Genomic DNA, 19,416 nt, shown 5'->3' on the forward strand with positions numbered 1-19,416 from the left:
AAGTCGCTATGTGATCGCTGGTGAGCTGTCAACAGACAGCTTCACCAGCGATCAGCACCAGCGACGCCGAGCGCCCGGCATCGCTGTGTTCGTTAGCGCTGAAGCCATAGTCATGTCAAAAATAGAATTAAAATAAAAAATATTGTTATTCTCACCTTCCGGCATCCCGCGCAGTCTTCCCGCCTCTCTCCACGCTCCGGTTCCAGTAATCCTTTGCGAGAACGACTGAGATGACGTCCACTCAAGTTTCGCGGTCATTCTTGCAAAGGATTACTGGGACCGGGAGCGCGGAGAGAGGCGGGAAGACTGCGCGGGACGCCGGAAGGTGAGAATAACAATATTTTTTATTTTTTTTATTATTTTACAGCTGATCGCTGGTCTCCCGCCTGTCACACACAGCGATGCGTGCTGGCCAGCAGGAGATCAGCGACGAAAAAAATGTCCAGAGATTTCTTGCAGCGATCAGCGATACCGGCAGGGGGGCCGCTCGCTGATCGCTGTCACACACAGCGATCTCGCTGGTGAGATCGCAGTTGTGTCACAAAAGTTGTGATTCAGCAGAGATCTCGCTAGCGAGATTGCTATGTGTGACGGGGCCTTAAGTACACAGTGCTGTATAATATGATTGCTATGTATCAAGATAAACACTTTGATGCGAAGAGCGCTTCTTTAACCCATGAAAACAGATGTCTGTATGTACATGTAGGTGTCAATGAGCGCAACCCTTGTAAAAACACAATATGACATTGGTGGAAAGCGATATGTCTATGTGGCATGCCAACAGGTTATCGATTTACCTGTGGCTAAACATTTCTGTGATCCAGGACACAACATAAACAATATGAAAGTTGTCATTTTAAAAGGCAATTTTAAATCACAGAAACACAGGAGGGTGTGGGAACACAAATTCATTACAATCTTTGATTCTATTCACACAGGACTCAATTTGTCAGAAGGTTTTATGGCCTATTACCATATCTGAGCAATTTCCTCCAAACAGCCCTTTGATCTCACAGAACTTTCACACCTCTGATGTAATCTTACCTAATTAAGGATTCTCTCTTCAAGCTCAGTATTTGTTTATTGAAATGGTATTGTCTATTGAAATGTCCATGTATCACACCAGCATGTGCTTTAAACTGTATATAAATAATGTTTCTTCAAATATTTTGTTATATCAGCCTGATGTAGTGACGTAAGCAGTCCCGAAAGCTTGCTTTGTAACATCATTTACTATTATTTGTTAGCCATTAAAAGGTATCATACCCACAAGATTCCTATTTTGTTTCGCTCACAGAGAGCACTTTATATATTTTTTCTACTGGCTAACACGGTACCAAACCTCTTATTTTGTTCTCCGACTGTTATGCTTTTTTTCTATGGCTGTCCTTCTTGCATCATTGTAGACTGTCCTACTAGGATACTACTACAGAATTAATGTAATAATCAAAAGAGAATAAGTAAATATTTATTATGAGTAGTGATGAGCGAGTATACTCGTTACTCGAGATTTCCCGAGCATGATCGGGTGTCCTCTGTCACGCTCGCGCCTTGGCTGAGTGGCGCAAGCCGGGGGGGTTGTGGCCCCACTGTGCCACAAACCAGACTACCCTGGAAGGGACGTAACTACGGCAGCTACCTCGGTCTTCACTGGAGCCTCTGATGGTGAGGTCAGGCTTGTGCGGCAGGTAGCTGCCGGGTGCCACTCCAGGGTGGTGTCTGGCTGTGGCTGCTGATCCCACTCGGGAACAGGACACCTGGACAGGTGCCAGTGACAAGCAGGCTGAGACACAGGGCAAGCGGACACGGCTGAGACACAGGGCAAGCAGGCACGGCTTGGTACAATGGCAGGCAGGCACGGCTTGAAGACACAGGGCAAACAGGCACGGCTTGGAGACACAGGGCAAGCAGGCACAACTTGGAGACACAGGGCAAGCGGGCATGGCTTGGAGACACAGGGCAAGCGGGCACGGCTTGGAGACACAGGGCAAGCGGGTACGACTTGGAGACACAGGGCAAGTAGGCACGGCTTGGAGACACAGGACAAGCAGGCACGGCTTGGAGACACAGGGCAAGCGGGCACGACTTGGAGACACAGGGCAAGCGGGCACGGCTTGGAGACACAGGACAGGCGGGCACGGCTTGGAGACACAGGACAGACTGGCGTGGTATGAGAAGGGACAGGTAGGGACCTGTTCACACAGGTGTAGGCAGGAGGGAGTGGTGTATGTTGGAACAGGATCTGGACCTGTTCACACAGGGGGTGCGGGTATGGAGACTAAGGTAGGGCAGAGTACAGACAAGGTACTGGAACCAAGACACAAGGGCCAGGATATTCAGCCTCCTGGCAGGCAGACAAAGAACACAAAGCAAGGCTAAGAGTATTCCTACAGAGAAGGAGATACACAGAACAGGGCCTGGCTTCCTCAGCAGCAAGACACTGAGTATAGACATTGCACAGGCAGTGTTTCAGTGGGTGTGGCGGAATTAAATAGTCAAGGGCTCTAGGTGATTGGTCAGGGACAGATTAGACAGGTGCACTCTGACTGCATAAGAATCAGAGAGTTCTGGCGCCGCCCCCCTATACACACATAGCAAGGAAACATACAGGAGAGCAGAGGCACAGAGCACAGGACTGGCAACAGACAGAATTCACAGCATGACCCGGAGCAGTGAGTAAGTTGATGTGCGGGGGATGGGAGGCCATGCAGTGACGCCAGCAGGGTTGTTACATCCTCCGAGTATTTGGATGTGCTCGGAGATTTAGTTTCTGTCGCTGTAGCTGCATGATTTGCGGCTGCTAGACAGCCTAAATACATGTGGGGGTTGCCTGTTTGTTAGGAAATCCCCACATGTATGCAAATCATGCAGTTACGGCGACAGAAACTAGATCTCCGAGCACATCCAAATACTCGGAGATCACCCGAACATGCTTGGGAAATCTTGAGTAACGACTATACTCGCTCATCACTAATTATGAGTTAATAAGCACATAACAAAATTTCCATCATAGCGGCCCCATAAAATAACAATTATCAAACTATTAATATGGTTATCTCACATTTCAACAATGTGTCTAAGCAGCAGCAAAGAAATGGTTCATAGTGCAGATCTTCATTGTCTTGTCTGATCTGCAGCTGTTGCTGAGGTTACCCAGGCCACCTCCTCACCCCTGAGGTCATCCAGGCCACCTCCTCACGCCTGAGGTCACCCAGGCCACCTCCTCACGCCTGAGGTTACCCAGGCCACCTCCTCACCCCTGAGGTTACCAAGGCTACCTCCTCACCCCTGAGGTTATCCAGGTCACCTCCTCACCCCTGAGGTTACCCAGGCCATCTCCTCATGCCTGTGGTTACCCAGGCCACCTCCTCACGCCTGAGGTCACCCAGGCCACCTCCTCATGCCTGAGGTCACCCAGGCCACCTCCTCACCCCTGAGGTCACCCAGGCCACCTCCTCACCCCTGAGGTCACCCAGGCCACCTCCTCACCCCTGAGGTCACCCAGGCCACCTCCTCACCCCTGAGGTCACCCAGGCCAACTCCTCACCCCTGAGGTCACCCAGGCCAACTCCTCACCCCTGAGGTCACCCAGGCCACCTCCTCACCCCTGAGGTCACCCAGGCCACCTCCTCACGTCTGAGGTTACCAAGGCCACCTCCTCACCCCTGAGGTTACCCAGGCCACCTCCTCACCCCTGAGGTTACCCAGGCCATCTCCTCACGCCTGTGGTTACCCAGGCCACTTCCACACCCCTGAGGTTACCCAGGCCACTTCCACACCCCTGAGGTTACCCAGGCCACTTCCACACCCCTGAGGTTACCCAGGCCACCTCCTCACCCCTGAGGTTACCCAGGTGACTTCCTCATGCCTGAGGTTACCCAGGCCACCTCCTCATGCCTGAAGTTACCAAGGCCACCTCCTCACCCCTGAAGTTACCAAGGCCACCTCCTCACCCCTGAGGTTACCCAGGCCACTTCCTCATGCCTGAGGTTACCCAGGCCACCTCCTCACCCCTGAGCTTATCCAGGCCACCTCCTCACCTCTGAGGTTACCCATGCCACCTCATAACATCTGAGGTTACCCCAGGCCACCTCCTCACGCCTGAGGTTACCTAGGCCACCTCCTCACGCCTGAGGTTACCCAGGCCACCTCCTCACCTTGGAGGTTGACATACAGCTACTGCCTTGTAGCGATGTATCTCTATCCTTCTCTTTGCTGTAGACTATATGGGATCACCACTTTGGACAATCTACTTGTTAGAAGAAGTCCATTGACTATAAGATGATCACACAGGGGCCATTTATTAGTAATTCTACACCTGGAAACAGGTGAGAAAACGTTACAAACTATGTAGCTTGACAAAGTTGTGTGATAATGTGTGACTGTTCCCCCCTTTGCTCCACTCTTACAACTGTTTGGAGGCTGGTGCCTTTTAATAAATGAGGTGAGGCTTACACTGTCTTTGGCTTAATATTAATGCTGGCATATGAAATTAATTCCCCCTAAAGGTTTTTTTCAGTTGGGCCCCACAGAAAAAGGCTGTAATTTTTGGCAAAACCTGGTGGTAAGTGTCCAACTTCCCAACAGTGACAGCACAGGGAAAATATGATATGTTTGGATGTTTTTTTTTTTTGGATAATGCAGAATAGGCCAGGATATCCTCCAGGGATGGAGACACTCTGTGCAACTGCTCTTCACCATCATCTTCTCTTGGCCATAGTGAACACCCTCTATTAACTCAGAATCTAGAGTCTACAAAAATGGATTTTCTAGCACCGATATGCCCTTTAACCCTTCCAATGCCACATTGGTTTTTTTTTCTTCGACACTTTGCACCTCTGGAAGTCAAGACAATTTATACACTTGCAATGTACAAATAAAAACCTAAGTTGCTAAAAAAAATAAATTGATATTAAAGTAGTTGTGAGGTCAAAATAAAACTTTGCCTAAGGGATGAAATAAATAAAAACTAACAAACATAGTAATAATCACCTGCTGGAACCCACCTGGATCCAGCGCAGGTCGCAGAGTCTGGAAACAGTTGACCACTTCAACCAGTGACTGAGTGCAGCAGTCAGGTGACTTTGAACAGGGCATCATCATAAAACGTACGGCGTGGTTCTTGGGTTACTGTATGGGTGCTTTAACATTGTGTTCTGGCACCCGTTCATTGGTCCCGTCGGGGCTTACGTTCGAACGCCCCGCAAAATGGGATTTGGGCGTATGCGCTGTTGGGGCCATAGACTATAATGGTGCGGACAGCGTGAATGTGCATAATTTTTGGGCGTATACGCCTACTGGAGGCAGACACGTAGACGTTGTAGACTCCATCTGGGTGTCAATCTTCTAGTAGGGGTCGTCGCTCGTAAATGACACACAACATTGCAAAAGCACCAACTGTTGTGTCCTGGATGGATTATGGGCACAGAATAGACATGTGAATGGAATTAATTAAACTATAACTTTTATTTTGATCGTTAAAATATCATATTGTGAATTATTCTGCACCTCACCAAGAATAATTATTGAAACAGGGAGAATAAATCGGGGGACGCAATAAATTCCGATTTAATGATGGGATATAATTTACCCTTAGTGATAGGGGCTGTATTATAATTATAGAGGGGCGCTGTATTTCTATATATAAAAGGTCCCAGAGGATGTGGGAATCCGACTGACTGCTTGTTATAATATTTATGTGGTGGTAAATTCCTATAGAAGATAGACTGAAAGTTGTATTGTGCTGCTGAAACTGCTGTAATTTTTTAGACTCTAAGACGTACTGGACCATAAGACGGACCCCAAATTTTGGGGGTGGAAAATAGCAGAAAAGACTTTTATAAGATGGGGTTTGTCTTATTGTCCAAATTTAAGGTATCTTACATGAGGGCCGGCGGTACAGCGGGGTCACAGAAGGCATGGTCCCTTCCTCAGGAAGCCGGCGGCGGCAGAAGTGGTGCAGTGCCGCAGTCCCGGGGTGCGATGTTGCGGGTCCAGTGTCGGCGGTGAGGCAGATCATTGAGCAGGTTCCCTTCCTCAGGATGCCGGCAACAGATATGTGATTACGCCGCGGCCCACTGTCCACAGCAAGCAGAGCTGAGTGCATCACTGGTTTCCCTGCGGCCATCTTCCTGAAGCCGTGGGCCGCTCGTGGCTTCAGGAAAATGGCCGCCGGAGGCCGCGCATGCCTAGATTGAGATCTTTGCGTCAAATTTTTTTTAAGCCGAGTGCCGTCGAGATCTCAATCTGCGCAGGCGCGGACTCCGGCGGCCCACAGCTTCAGGAAGATGGCCACAGGGAAACCGGTGATGCACTCGGCTCTGAGGGTGGACACCGGGCCACGAGACATTTCTGCCATCGTCATCCTGAGGAAGGGACCCTGCTCAGGTGTAATTTGCAACGCCCACCACCGCAGCATCGCCATACCTCTGCTGCCGCTGGTTCCACTGCTTCACCACTGCCACAACCCCCCGGTAAGCCTGCATTCGCACTATAAGATGCACCCCCCATTTTCCTCCCAAATTTTTTGGGGAAAAAAAAGTGTGCCTTATAGTCAGAAAAATACAGTAAATGTGCTTTGATATTTGCCAATTTCCAACATTGTAGTAAACTGTAGAAAACTATGGTGCCACTGTTACGTGTACAGTGTGGGGGAAACATTGGGTAGATGATGCCTCTGTTACCTGTACAGTGCGGGGGAAACATTGGGTAGATGATGCCACTGTTACCTGTACAGTGTGGGGGAAACATTGGGTAGATGATGCCTCTGTTACCTGTACAGTGCGGGGGAAACATTGGGTAGATGATGCCACTGTTACCTGTACAGTATGGGGGAAACATTGGGTAGATGATGCCTCTGTTACCTGTACAGTATGGGGGAAACATTGGGTAGATGCTACTGTTACCTGTACAGTGTGGGGAAACATTGGGTAGATGATGCCACTGTTACCTGTACATTGTGGGGGAAACATTGGGTAGATGATGCCTCTGTTACCTGTACAGTGTGGGGAAACATTGGGCAGATGATGCCACTGTTAACTGTACAGTATGGGGGAAACATTGGGTAGATGATGCCACTGTTACCTGTACAGTGTGGGGAAACATTGGGCAGATGATGCCAGTGTTACCTGTACAGTATGGGGGAAACATTGGGCAGATGATGCCACTGTTACCTGTACAGTGTGGGGGAAACACTGGGTAGATGATGCCACTGTTACCTGTACAGTGTGGAGGAAACATTGGGCAGATGATGCCTCTGTTACCTGTACAGTGTGGGGAAACACTGGGCAGATGATGCCACTGTTACCTGTACAGTATGGGGGAAACATTGGGTAGATGATGCCGCTGTTACCTGTGCAGTGTGGGGGAAACATTGGGCAGATGATGCCACTGTTACCTGTACAGTATGGGGGAAACATTGGGCAGATGATGCCACTGTTACCTGTACAGTATGGGGGAAACATTGGGCAGATGATGCCTCTGTTACCTGTACAGTATGGGGGAAACATTGGGCAGATGATGCCACTGTTACCTGTACAGTATGGGGGAAACATTGGGCAGATGATGCCTCTGTTACCTGTACAGTATGGGGGAAACATTGGGCAGATGATGCCTCTGTTACCTGTACAGTATGGGGGAAACATTGGGCAGATGATGCCACTGTTACCTGTACAGTATGGGGGAAACATTGGGCAGATGATGCCTCTGTTACCTGTACAGTATGGGGGAAACATTGGGCAGATGATGCCACTGTTACCTGTACAGTATGGGGGAAACATTGGGTAGATGATGCCACTGTTACCTGTACAGTGTGGGGAAACATTGGGTAGATGATGCCACTGTTACCTGTACAGTGTGGGGGAAACATTGGGCAGATGATGCCACTGTTACCTGTACAGTGTGGGGGAAACATTGGGCAGATGATGTCACTGTTACCTGTACAGTGTGGGGGAAACATTGGGTAGATGATGCCACTGTTACCTGTACAGTGTGGGGAAACATTGGGCAGATGATGCCAGTGTTACCTGTACAGTGTGGGGGAAACATTGGGCAGATGATGCCACTGTTACCTGTACAGTGTGGGGAAACATTGGGTAGATGATGCCTCTGTTACCTGTACAGTATGGGGGAAACACTGGGTAGATGATGCCACTGTTACCTGTACAGTGTGGAGGAAACATTGGGCAGATGATACCACCGTTACCTGTACAGTATGGGGGAAACATTGGGTAGATGATACCACCGTTACCTGTACAGTATGGGGGAAACATTGGGTAGATGATGCCACTGTTACCTGTACAGTATGGGGGAAACATTGGGTAGATGATGCCTCTGTTACCTGTACAGTGTGGGGGAAACATTGGGCAGATGATGCCTCTGTTACCTGTACAGTGTGGGGGAAACATTGGGTAGATGATGCCTCTGTTACCTGTACAGTATGGGGGAAACATTGGGTAGATGATGCCTCTGTTACCTGTACAGTATGGGGGAAACATTGGGTAGATGATGCCAGTGTTACCTGTACAGTGTGGGGGAAACATTGGGCAGATGATGCCTCTGTTACCTGTACAGTGTGGGGGAAACATTGGGTAGATGATGCCTCTGTTACCTGTACAGTGTGGGGGAAACATTGGGCAGATGATGCCTCTGTTACCTGTACAGTGTGGGGGAAACATTGGGTAGATGATGCCTCTGTTACCTGTACAGTATGGGGGAAACATTGGGTAGATGATGCCTCTGTTACCTGTACAGTATGGGGGAAACATTGGGTAGATGATGCCAGTGTTACCTGTACAGTGTGGGGGAAACATTGGGTAGATGATACCACCGTTACCTGTACATTGGCAGTCCCCCTCACACATTTAATTCATTTTATAAAGAAAAAAAAAAAAAGTGTTTTTCATACTTACCTCACCAGCGATCCCCAGCAGGCACAGCTCCTCTTGTCATGGTAGATGCTGTACCTGGAAGGAGCCCATACGTTGTATCATTTTCAGCAGTGAATCAGCTAGACTATATGGGCTGCTGACAGGACCTGAGAGGAGCCCATACAGCCTAGAACATTCACTACGGAGACAGCTAAAATGTATGGGCCGTAGTCAGGAACTGCAAGGAGCCCCTACATTCTAGCTACAACCATGTCCCCTGACCAGAAGTCCAGGGAGGGCGGAGGGAGACAGAGCTGCGCAGTCGTCAAGGTAAGACAGCTATGCACAGCTCAGAGAAAGCTGCCGGCCCCGACGTGTGCGCCTGGGGGAGCGGCCCGGGGGGCATTTGCCTCCCTGCCACCCGACCCAGCCCGCCCCTGCCTGAACCCCACTGAAAACCTCTGGAATGTAATCAAGAGGGGGATGGATAGTCACAAGCCATCAAACAAAGAACTGCTTACATTTTTGTACCAGGAGTGGCACAAAGTCACCCAAAAGCAGTGAGAGTCTGGTGGCAAGCAGCCAAGACGCAGGAAAGCTGGGATTAACAATCATGTTTACTCCACAAAATATTGATTTCTGAACTCTTCCTGAGGTAAAACATTAGTATTGTTGCTTCTAAATGATTATGAACTTGTTTTCTTTGCATTATTTGAGGTCTACAAGCACTCTGCATTATTTTGTTATTTTGACCATTTCTAATTTTCTGAAAATAAATACAAAATTTAGTGCTTGGAAATTTGAAGACATGTTGTCAGTAGTTTATAGAAAAAAAGAGCAATTTACATTTTCCTCAAAAATATAGTGAAAAATCAGACAAACTAAAAATTTTGCAGTGGTCTCTTAATTTTTTGCCAGAGCTGTATATATAGAATTAGTTTTTGACATAATCAGAAAATAGAGGTGTATTCCACTCTTTGTTTCCCCATCTATCAACGGCAAATATGGCAGATTTATTTCAATTTTCTTCATCCTCCTTTTATCTCCTCCTATCCATTTCTGTAGTGCAGATTCCCAATTCAACAAGCAATATAAGATGATAGAGAACATACATCAAGGCTGATTGCGGACCTAATTATACCGACAGAGAAGGTAAATGAATAGAAAGACACTAAAACATAGTTAAAAACACATGGGTGTACATCATACCACCATACTGAGAAGAACAGCAGTCGGGTGATCACAAAAAGGGCGCAAAGCTAAGATTTTCATTTAATCCCTGTGGGTGGAGGGTCCGAAGTGTCCAGATTCACCGGGTCTCCATCTGACCCAGATGCTGGGATAATTTACCACCCCGTATTCCAATGTCTACGGCATCTATACCTCTCACCCTAAGTAATGCACTATTACACTGATGGAAGGCCTTAAAATGGCGTGGTAGTGTTTTTAGGGTAGATATGTCTGTGAGGTCTACTGCAGCCCGAATCCCCAACACATGTTCTCTTATACGAACTTTCAATCGCCGTGTTGTAAGGCCGACATAGATTAGTCCACGTGGACAGGTGGCATAATACACCACGTATCTGGTGGTACAAGTGATTGATTTTTTAATCTTAAATTTTTTTGCGCCACTAGAGTCCATGAAGGAATCACATCGGTCCACATTGGGACAGGCTACACAGTGACCACACGGAGCACACCCACCCACTCATGTAAAATTGTCCAAGAAGGTTGTCCGAGGTTGGCCTGTGTAATGACTGCGGGTGAGGTGATCACGTAAATTTTTCACACACCTAAACGTGATAACAGGTCTCTCAGATATAAATTTTCCAATAATTCGATCAACCTTAAAAATAGGCCATGCCTTATGTAAGGCCTTATGTACTTGTACACTGTAGAATGGGAGTGATAGTTAGTGATAAATCTCACCTGTCTATCCGTCCCATCCTCCCCATTAGATTGAAGTTTATGTAGAAGAGAATTACGGGATGTATATCTGACTCTATTATAGGCCTTTTTGACCATACATTTGTTATAGCCGCGTGATAAAAACGAGTATTAAGTTCCTCCGCCCGTATTTCAAAGTTGCCATATTGTAGGTATGTCTCCATCCAGGTCCCCATATTGTAGTCATGTCCCCATCCAGGTCCCCATATTGTAGTCATGTCCCCATCCAGGTCCCCATATTGTAGATATGTCCCCATACTGTAGCTATGTCCCCATCCAGGTCCCCATATTGTAGATATGTCCCCATACTGTAGCTATGTCCCCATCCAGGTCCCCATATTGTAGTCATGTAATAATATCCAGGTCTCCATCTTTTAGATATGTCCCCATCCAGGTCCCCATATTGTAGTCATGTCCCCATCCAGGTCCCCATATTGTAGTCATGTCCCCATCCAGGTCCCCATATTGTAGATATGTCCCCATATTGTAGATATGTCCCCATATTGTAGATATGTCCCCATCCAGGTCCCCATATTGTAGTCATGTAATAATATCCAGGTCTCCATCTTTTATATATGTCCCCATCCAGGTCCCCATATTGTAGTCATGTCCCCATCCAGGTCCCCATATTGTAGTCATGTCACCATCCAGGTCCCCATATTGTAGATATGTCCCCATCCAGGTCCCCATATTGTAGATATGTCCCCATCCAGGTCCCCATATTATAGATATGTCCCCATCCAGGTCCCCATATTATAGATACAGTTAGGTCCATGTATATTTGGACAGAGACAATATTTTTCTAATTTTGGTTCTAGACATTACCACAATGAATTTTAAACAAACCAATTCAGATGCAGTTGAAGTTCAGACTTTCAGCTTTCATTTGAGGGTATCCACATTAAAATTGGATGAAGGGTTTAGGAGTTTCAGCTCCTTAACATGTGCCACCCTGTTTTTAAAGGGCCCAAAAGTAATTGGACAATTGACTCCAAGGCTATTTCATGGACAGGTGTGGGCAATCCCTTCGTTATGTCATTCTCAATTAAGCAGATAAAAGGCCTGGAGTTGATGTGAGGAGTGGTGCTTGCATTAAGAAAGTTTTGCTGTGAAGGAAACATGCGGTCAAAGGAGCTCTCCATGCAGGTGAAACAAGCCATCCTTACGCTGCAAAAAACAGAAAAAACCCATCCGAGAAATTGCTACAACATTAGGAGTGGCAAAATCTACAGTTTGATACATCCTGAGAAAGAAAGAAAGCACTGGTGAACTCATCAATGCAAAAAGACCTTCAAGAATAAGAAGGCTAGACTGGACTTTGCTAAAAAACATCTAAAAAAGCCAGCACAGTTCTGGAAGAACATTCTTTGGACAGATGAAACCAAGATCAACCTCTACCAGAATGATGGAAAGAGAAAAGTATGGCGAAGGCGTGGTACAGCTCATGATCCAAAGCATACCACATCATCTGTAAAACACGGCGGAGGCAGTGTGATGGCTTGGGCATGCATGGCTGCCAGTGGCACTGGGTCACTAGTGTTTATTGATTATGTGACACAGGACAGAAGCAGCCGAATGAATTCTGAGCTATTTCCATCATTCTGGTACATGCTGATCTTGGTTTCAGTCTAGCCTTCTTATTCTTGATGCTTATGAGTGGCTTGCACCGTGCAGTGAACCCTCTGTATTTATATACAAAAAAATCAATCCTTAAAAGATACTTTATTAACCAATCATTAAAAAGTTTTCAAAACTTCAAAAAACAGGCAAACAAAAATAGGCTTATTGCTGATTTTCAAAATCCAGCCACAAACACTAGAGAGTCGTTCCAATGTCAGGTAGAGGGTCACAAACCTATTTGTCCCTATAGGGCCCTATATCTCTCTCCTACCTGACAGCGGAGGTTGGCACCCTCTTGATACGCAAATGGCGCCCCCGCTCCTCGGCGGCTCTCCCTAATCACCCTGTTGACTCCTATCTAAATGACATCAGCTTGGAGTACAACAGATGGCCGGGGACAAAAATATAATAGATAATAACCCCATGCCACAAACCACCAAGACAAAAATATAAGGAATAGTAACTGGAAAAAACTCTAATTTTTGGCAGATTTGTAAACATTTGCTTTGGGAGGAAAAGGGGTCTAAATAACCCTATTTAGGTGTCTCCCTGCCTGACAGCGGAGCTTTTACACCCTACGTTACTCTGGTGCCCCCGCTCCACGTGGGCTGACCCTTACTGACCCCTACACTTCTCACCCAGAAAGAGGAAAGAGGGTGTCAGAACATATGGCCAAGGGAGACAGGGGTAATAACTTAGAATTAACCCTGAAAAAATCCCCCCCAAAGACAAAAAATGTTTTAATAATAATAAAAAAAAAAAAAAAAATGTATCTGCAAACTGATGTATACAGTGTATGGGATAATAGTGCATTAGCAAAGGCAGTTGCAAGTAAAGGGGGTAAGATATCAATCAGAACAGATACACAATCATTTAAATGTTCTTAAGCAGCTTTAATGTACATTTCTCACATCACAGAACGCCGCTATTGCCTCTAATCCCCAACAACACATTTTTCATATTGCATCATGCCTAAAACAATGAGCCATTGATCGCTCAGGCTCAAAATTGCACTGTCCCAAAATAAAAAAAAAATCAGCAAATTAACAAATATGTAAGAACTTAGCTCATGGCCACTGAAAAATCACCTCAATATATATATAGGCGGGGTGATAGTACTTTGACAAAGGCAGTTTCAAATAACGGGGGTAAGGTATCAATCAAAACAGATATACAACCATCTGAGTATTCCTAAACAGCATTAATAAACATTTCTCAAATCACCAACCGCTGCTATTACCTCTAATCCCCCATAACAGCATATTTTCATATTGCTTCATGCCCAAAAACAATAAGCCATTGATCACCCGGCTCAAATTGCACTATCCCCAAGTATTAAATCAACAAAATTGACAAATATGTAAGAAATTAGCTCATGGCCAATGAAAAATCGCCTCGACGCGTTTCCCTCCGTAAAAGGAGTTCATCAGGAGGCCCATGATGTATTATGAATGCTCCCTCTAAGTTCTTACATATTTGTCAATTTTGTTGATTTAATACTTGGGGATAGTGCAATTTGAGCCGGGTGATCAATGGCTTATTGTTTTTGGGCATGAAGCAATATGAAAATATGCTATTATGGGGGATTAGAGGTAATAGCAGTGGTTGGTGATTTGAGAAATGTTTATTAATGCTGTTTAGGAATACTCAGATGGTTGTATATCTGTTTTGATTGATACCTTACCCCCGTTATTTGAAACTGCCTTTGTCAAAGTACTATCACCCCGCCTACTATATATATTGAGGTGATTTTTCAGTGGCCATGAGCTAAGTTCTTACATATTTGTTAATTTGCTGATTTTTTTTTTTTTTTTGGGACAGTGCAATTTTGAGCCTGAGCGATCAATGACTCATTGTTTTGGGCATGATGCAATATGAAAAATGTGTTGTTGGGGATTAGAGGCAATAGCGGCGTTTTGTGATGTGAGAAATGTACATTAATGCTGCTTAAGAACATTTAAATGATTGTGTATCTGTTCTGATTGATATCTTACCCCCCTTTACTCGCAACTGCCTTTGCTAATGCACTATTATCCCATACACTGTATACATCAGTTTGCAGATACATTTTTTTTTTTTCTTTTTTTTTTTTATTATTATTATTAAAACATTTTTTGTCTTTGGGGGGGATTTTTTCAGGGATAATTCTAAGTTATTACCCCTGTCTCCCTTGGCCATATGTTCTGACACCCTCTTTCCTCTTTCTGGGTGAGAAGTGTAGGGGTCAGCCCACGTGGAGCGGGGGCACCAGAGTAACGTAGGGTGTAAAAGCTCCGCTGTCAGGCAGGGAGACACCTAAATAGGGTTATTTAGACCCCTTTTCCTCCCAAAGCAAATGTTTACAAATCTGCCAAAAATTAGAGTTTTTTCCAGTTACTATTCCTTATATTTTTGTCTTGGTGGTTTGTGGCATGGGGTTATTATCTATTATATTTTTGTCCCCGGCCATCTGTTGTACTCCACGCTGGTGTCATTTAGATAGGAGTCAACAGGGTGATTAGGGAGAGCCGCCGAGGAGCGGGGGCGCCATTTGCGTATCAAGAGGGTGCCAACCTCTGCTGTCAGGTAGGAGAGAGATATAGGGCCCTATAGGGACAAATAGGTTTGTGACCCTCTACCTGACATTGGAACGACTCTCTAGTGTTTGTGGCTGGATTTTGAAAATCAGCAATAAGCCTATTTTTGTTTGCCTGTTTTTTGAAGTTTTGAAAACTTTTTAATGATTGGTTAATAAAGTATCTTTTAAGGATTGATTTTTTTGTATATGAGCCGTTGAATAATTAATCCAGAATTATATTTATTAAGAATTTTTGAACCCTCTGTATTTACTTTCATGCAGTCTTCTCTTTATGGTAGATTTGGATATTGATACGCCTGCCTCCTGGAGAGTGTTGTTCACTAGGTTGGCTGTTGTGAAGGGGTTTCTCTTCACCATGGAGATTATTCTGCGATCATCCACCACTGTTGTCTTCCGTGGGCGCCCAGGTCTTTTTGCATTGATGAGTTCACCAGTGCTTTCTTTCTTTCTCAGGATGCACCAAACTGTAGCTTTTGCCACTCCTAATGTTTTAGCAATTTCTCGGATGGTTTTTTTCTGTTTTTGCAGCTTAAGGATGGCTTGTTTCACCTGCATGGAGAGCTCCTTTGACCGCTTGTTTCCTTCACAGCAAAACTTTCCAAATGCAAGCACCACACCTCAAATCAACTCCAGGCCTTTTACCTGCTTAATTGAGAATGACATAACGAAGGAATTGCCCACACCTGTCCATGAAATAGCCTTGGAGTCAATTGGCCAATTACTTTTGGTCCCTTTAAAAACAGGGTGGCACATGTTAAGGAGCTGAAACTCCTAAACCCTTCATCCAATTTTAATGTGGACACCCTCAAATGAAAGCTGAAAGTCTGATCTTCAACTGAATCTGAATTGTTTTGTTTAAAATTCGTTGTGGTAATGTCTAGAACCAAAATTAGAAAAATGTTGTCTCTGTCCAAATATATATGGACCTAACTGTACTTCCATACAGAGCCCACATAATCCTACCATACAGAGCCCACATAATACAACCATACAGAGCCCACATAATACAACCATACAGAGCCCACATAATATTACCATACAGAGCCCACATAATATTACCATACAGAGCCCACATAATAAAACCATACAGAGCCCACATAATATTACCATACAGAGCCCACATAATAAAACCATACAGAGCCCACATAATACTACTATACAGAGCCCACATAATACTACTATACAGAGCCCACATAATACTACTATACAGAGCCCACATAATATTACCATACAGAGCCCACATAATACAACCATACAGAGCCCACATAATATTACCATACAGAGCCCACATAATATTACCATACAGAGCCCACATAATATTACCATACAGAGCCCACATAATATTACCATACAGAGCCCACATAATATTACCATACAGAGCCCACATAATAAAACCATACAGAGGCCACATATTACCATACAGAGCCCACATAATATTACCATACAGAGCCCACATAATACTACTATACAGAGCCCACATAATACTACTATACAGAGCCCACATAATACTACCATACAGTGCACACATAATGTTAGGCTGGCGGAATGCACCAATTAATAAAATGATAATGAGGTGCGTTCACAGCCTGGGGTCCACCGTGCAGAGATGGAATACTGCAGCTAAGTAATGGCAGATACTATATGTCGGTATAATAAGCGAACACCCGCGGGTTAACGTCACCCGGTGTGTACGAGGCAGACTGTTGCCTCACAGAGCCGCACTACCACCGAGTATAATTGCCAAAGCCTGTTAAGCTCACAGACCTAAAAGTCACAGGACTCTGCCCCAAGACACAGGGTCGGAGTCCCTCTAGACTCACCAGCACTCGGCGCCGCCGTAGATGCGGCACTTATGTGCCTTGCGCTGGATGGCACAATATGGCGCTACGTGAGGTGCTGACCTGGAGCACTGTGGTCTAAAGCCTAGCCACTGACAGGCGCTGACTGTACCATTAGACCCTAACAACAGGCACAATCAAGGGTAGGGGTTTCAAATGAGTCAGTCACCAGATACATGCATCCATCATCATACACACCTTTAGCATAAGAGTCTATACTAGCGCATGGAGTGTCACTAGCGCACATAATACTACCATACAGAGTGCACCTAATTCTACCATAAAGAGCCCACATAATACTATTATATAACGTCCACATACTACTACCATACAGAGCCCACCATCCGGAGGACACAGGGGAAGTGGAGGGTGTTCCCGGGTGGCCCGGGCTCTATAGCGGCCCTGGTCACAGTGATAGTTACGCCCCAGCAGAGCAGGTTGTGATGGCAGCTGGAGGCCCTGGATCTGCCATGTTTATTCTCCTGTGAAGCTCTGATACAGGAAGGTGGAGAGTGAGAAAATAACAATATTCTGCAGGATCGACTTCACTGAAAAGTGGAAAAAAACAAGTTCATTTTTAATTAACATTTACAAAACTCCAAAAATACAGAAAATCCAATCACTTTGATCAGTCTGCAACAAAAAGTGACTATGTTTGGTGCCGTCATCATGTCTGTGAAAAACTGAAATATTAATAAACTACATTAATAAAAATAAAATAAAAAAAGGTAAGTGCCCAAAAAATAAAAAAGATTTCATAAACCCCCAAATGGTAACAATAACCTAAGGCTTGTACTTTTGTTATTATTTGGTCATACCGTAAATTTTCATTATTCCAGCACCAAACGATCCGATAATTCCAGTAATCCGACGTGTGACAAAAATACCTCCTAACTTTTGAAGAAGGGAAGAAGGGAAAGAGGGAGAAAGGCTGCGGAGCTGCAAATTTTAGGCCACGTCCCGACCACACCCATTTCACAACTAGTCACACCCATGTCCAACCGCACCCATTTAGCACTGCTGATCACATTGACTGGTACAGTGGCTGCTACTGTGGGCACACTGACTGGTACTAAGGAAAAGAAAGAAAGAAAACAGAGAGAGAGAAAAAAGAAAACAGAGAGAGAAAGAAAGAAAGGAGAGCGAGAGAGGAAGAAAGAAAAGAGAGAGAAAGAACAGAGAGAAAGAGGGGAAAGAAAGAACAGAGAGAGAAAGAAAGAGGGGAAAGAAAGAACAGAGAAAGAAAGAAAGAGGGGAAAGAAAGAACAGAGAGAGAAAGAAAGAGGGGAAAGAAAGAAAGAAACAGAGCAAAAGAAACAAAGAACAGAGAGAGAGAAAGAAAGGGGAAAGAAAGAACAGAGAAAAATAAAGAGGGGAAATAAAGAAGAGAAAAAGAAAGAAAGAACACAGAGAGAAAGAGGGGACAGAAAAAAGAACAGAGAGAGAAAGAAAGAACAGAGAGAGAAAGAGGGGAAGAAAGAGGGGAAAGAAAGAATAGAGAGCGAACAGATAGAAAGAAAGAACAGAGAAAGAAAGAACAGAGAGAAAAAGAAAGGAAGAACAGAGAGAAAGAAAGAGAGGAAAGAAAGAACAGAGAGGAGAAAAAGGGGAAAGACAGAACAAAGAGAAAGAAAGAGAGGAAAGTAAAAAAGAAAGAACAGAGAGAGAAAGAGAGAGAAAGAAAGAACAGAGAGAAAGAGGGGAAAGAAAGAACAGAGAGAGAAAGAAAGAGGGGACAGAAAAAAGAACAGAGAGAGAGAAAGAGGGGAAAGAAAGAAGTAAAGAGAGAACAGAGAGAAGAGGGGAAAGAAATAGAAAGAAAGAGGGGAAAGAAAGAACAGAGAGAAATAAAAAAAAGAAAGATTAGAGAGAGAAAGAAAGAACAGCGAGAGAGGGAAAGAAAGAACAGAGAGAGAAAGAAAGAGGAAAGAACAGAGATAAAGAAAGAGGCGTAAAGGAAGAAAAAACACAGAAAAAGAAAGGGAAAGAAAGAAAGAACAGAGAAAAAGAAAGAAAGAACAGAGAGAGAAAGAGGGGACAGAAAAAAAGAACAGAGAGAGAAAAAGGGGAAAGAAAGAACAGAGAATGAACAGATACACGCCCCGTACACGCACTGCTCCGCTCTATACACCTCGAACATGCGCGGCTCCGCACGTCCCGAACACACGTGGTTCTGCTCTGTACACCTCGTACATGCGCGGCTTCGTTCCGTACACATCGAATATGTGTGGCTCCGCACGTCCCGAACACACGTGGTTCCGCTCCGTACGCCCCGTTCACGCACGCCTCTGCTACATCTACACTGTAAACGCCTCATGACCCCACACAGAAACTTACCGCATCCAGAAGTGACTCAAAGTCTCAGAAAATCCGGGATGAAAAGAATGGGCAAATGTCTTTATTTTACCACATCAAACATGGCGGATAGAAAGGCACTTCCGGCGATTGTTGTTCGTCATTTCCGATTTTGCGCAGAGACAGTTGTCGAGCGCCCAGTCTTTCCTTTTAATTGTCCCGCCCTTAAACGCAAACTCTGCAGCTGATTGGCTACTGGAGACTTCGCGCC

The 19,416-nt window shown here is 45.2% G+C and overlaps 1 long non-coding RNA gene across 1 annotated transcript in view; it reads right to left on the reverse strand.

Annotated features, from left to right (window-relative positions):
• Positions 1–19,278, reverse strand: part of LOC141098535 (uncharacterized) — a 117,239-nt gene extending 97,961 nt beyond the window's left edge. The window contains exon 1 of the long non-coding RNA XR_012234280.1: positions 19,188–19,278. This is a non-coding gene — a long non-coding RNA (uncharacterized lncRNA). The remainder of the gene's footprint in view (positions 1–19,187) is intronic.
• Positions 19,279–19,416: the final 138 nt, after the last annotated feature.

The sequence above is a fragment of the Dendrobates tinctorius genome, unplaced genomic scaffold (genome assembly GCF_039654945.1).
Source record: "Dendrobates tinctorius isolate UK_male_01 unplaced genomic scaffold, ASM3965494v1 ptg000093l, whole genome shotgun sequence".
NCBI classification, from domain to species: Eukaryota; Metazoa; Chordata; class Amphibia; order Anura; family Dendrobatidae; genus Dendrobates; species Dendrobates tinctorius.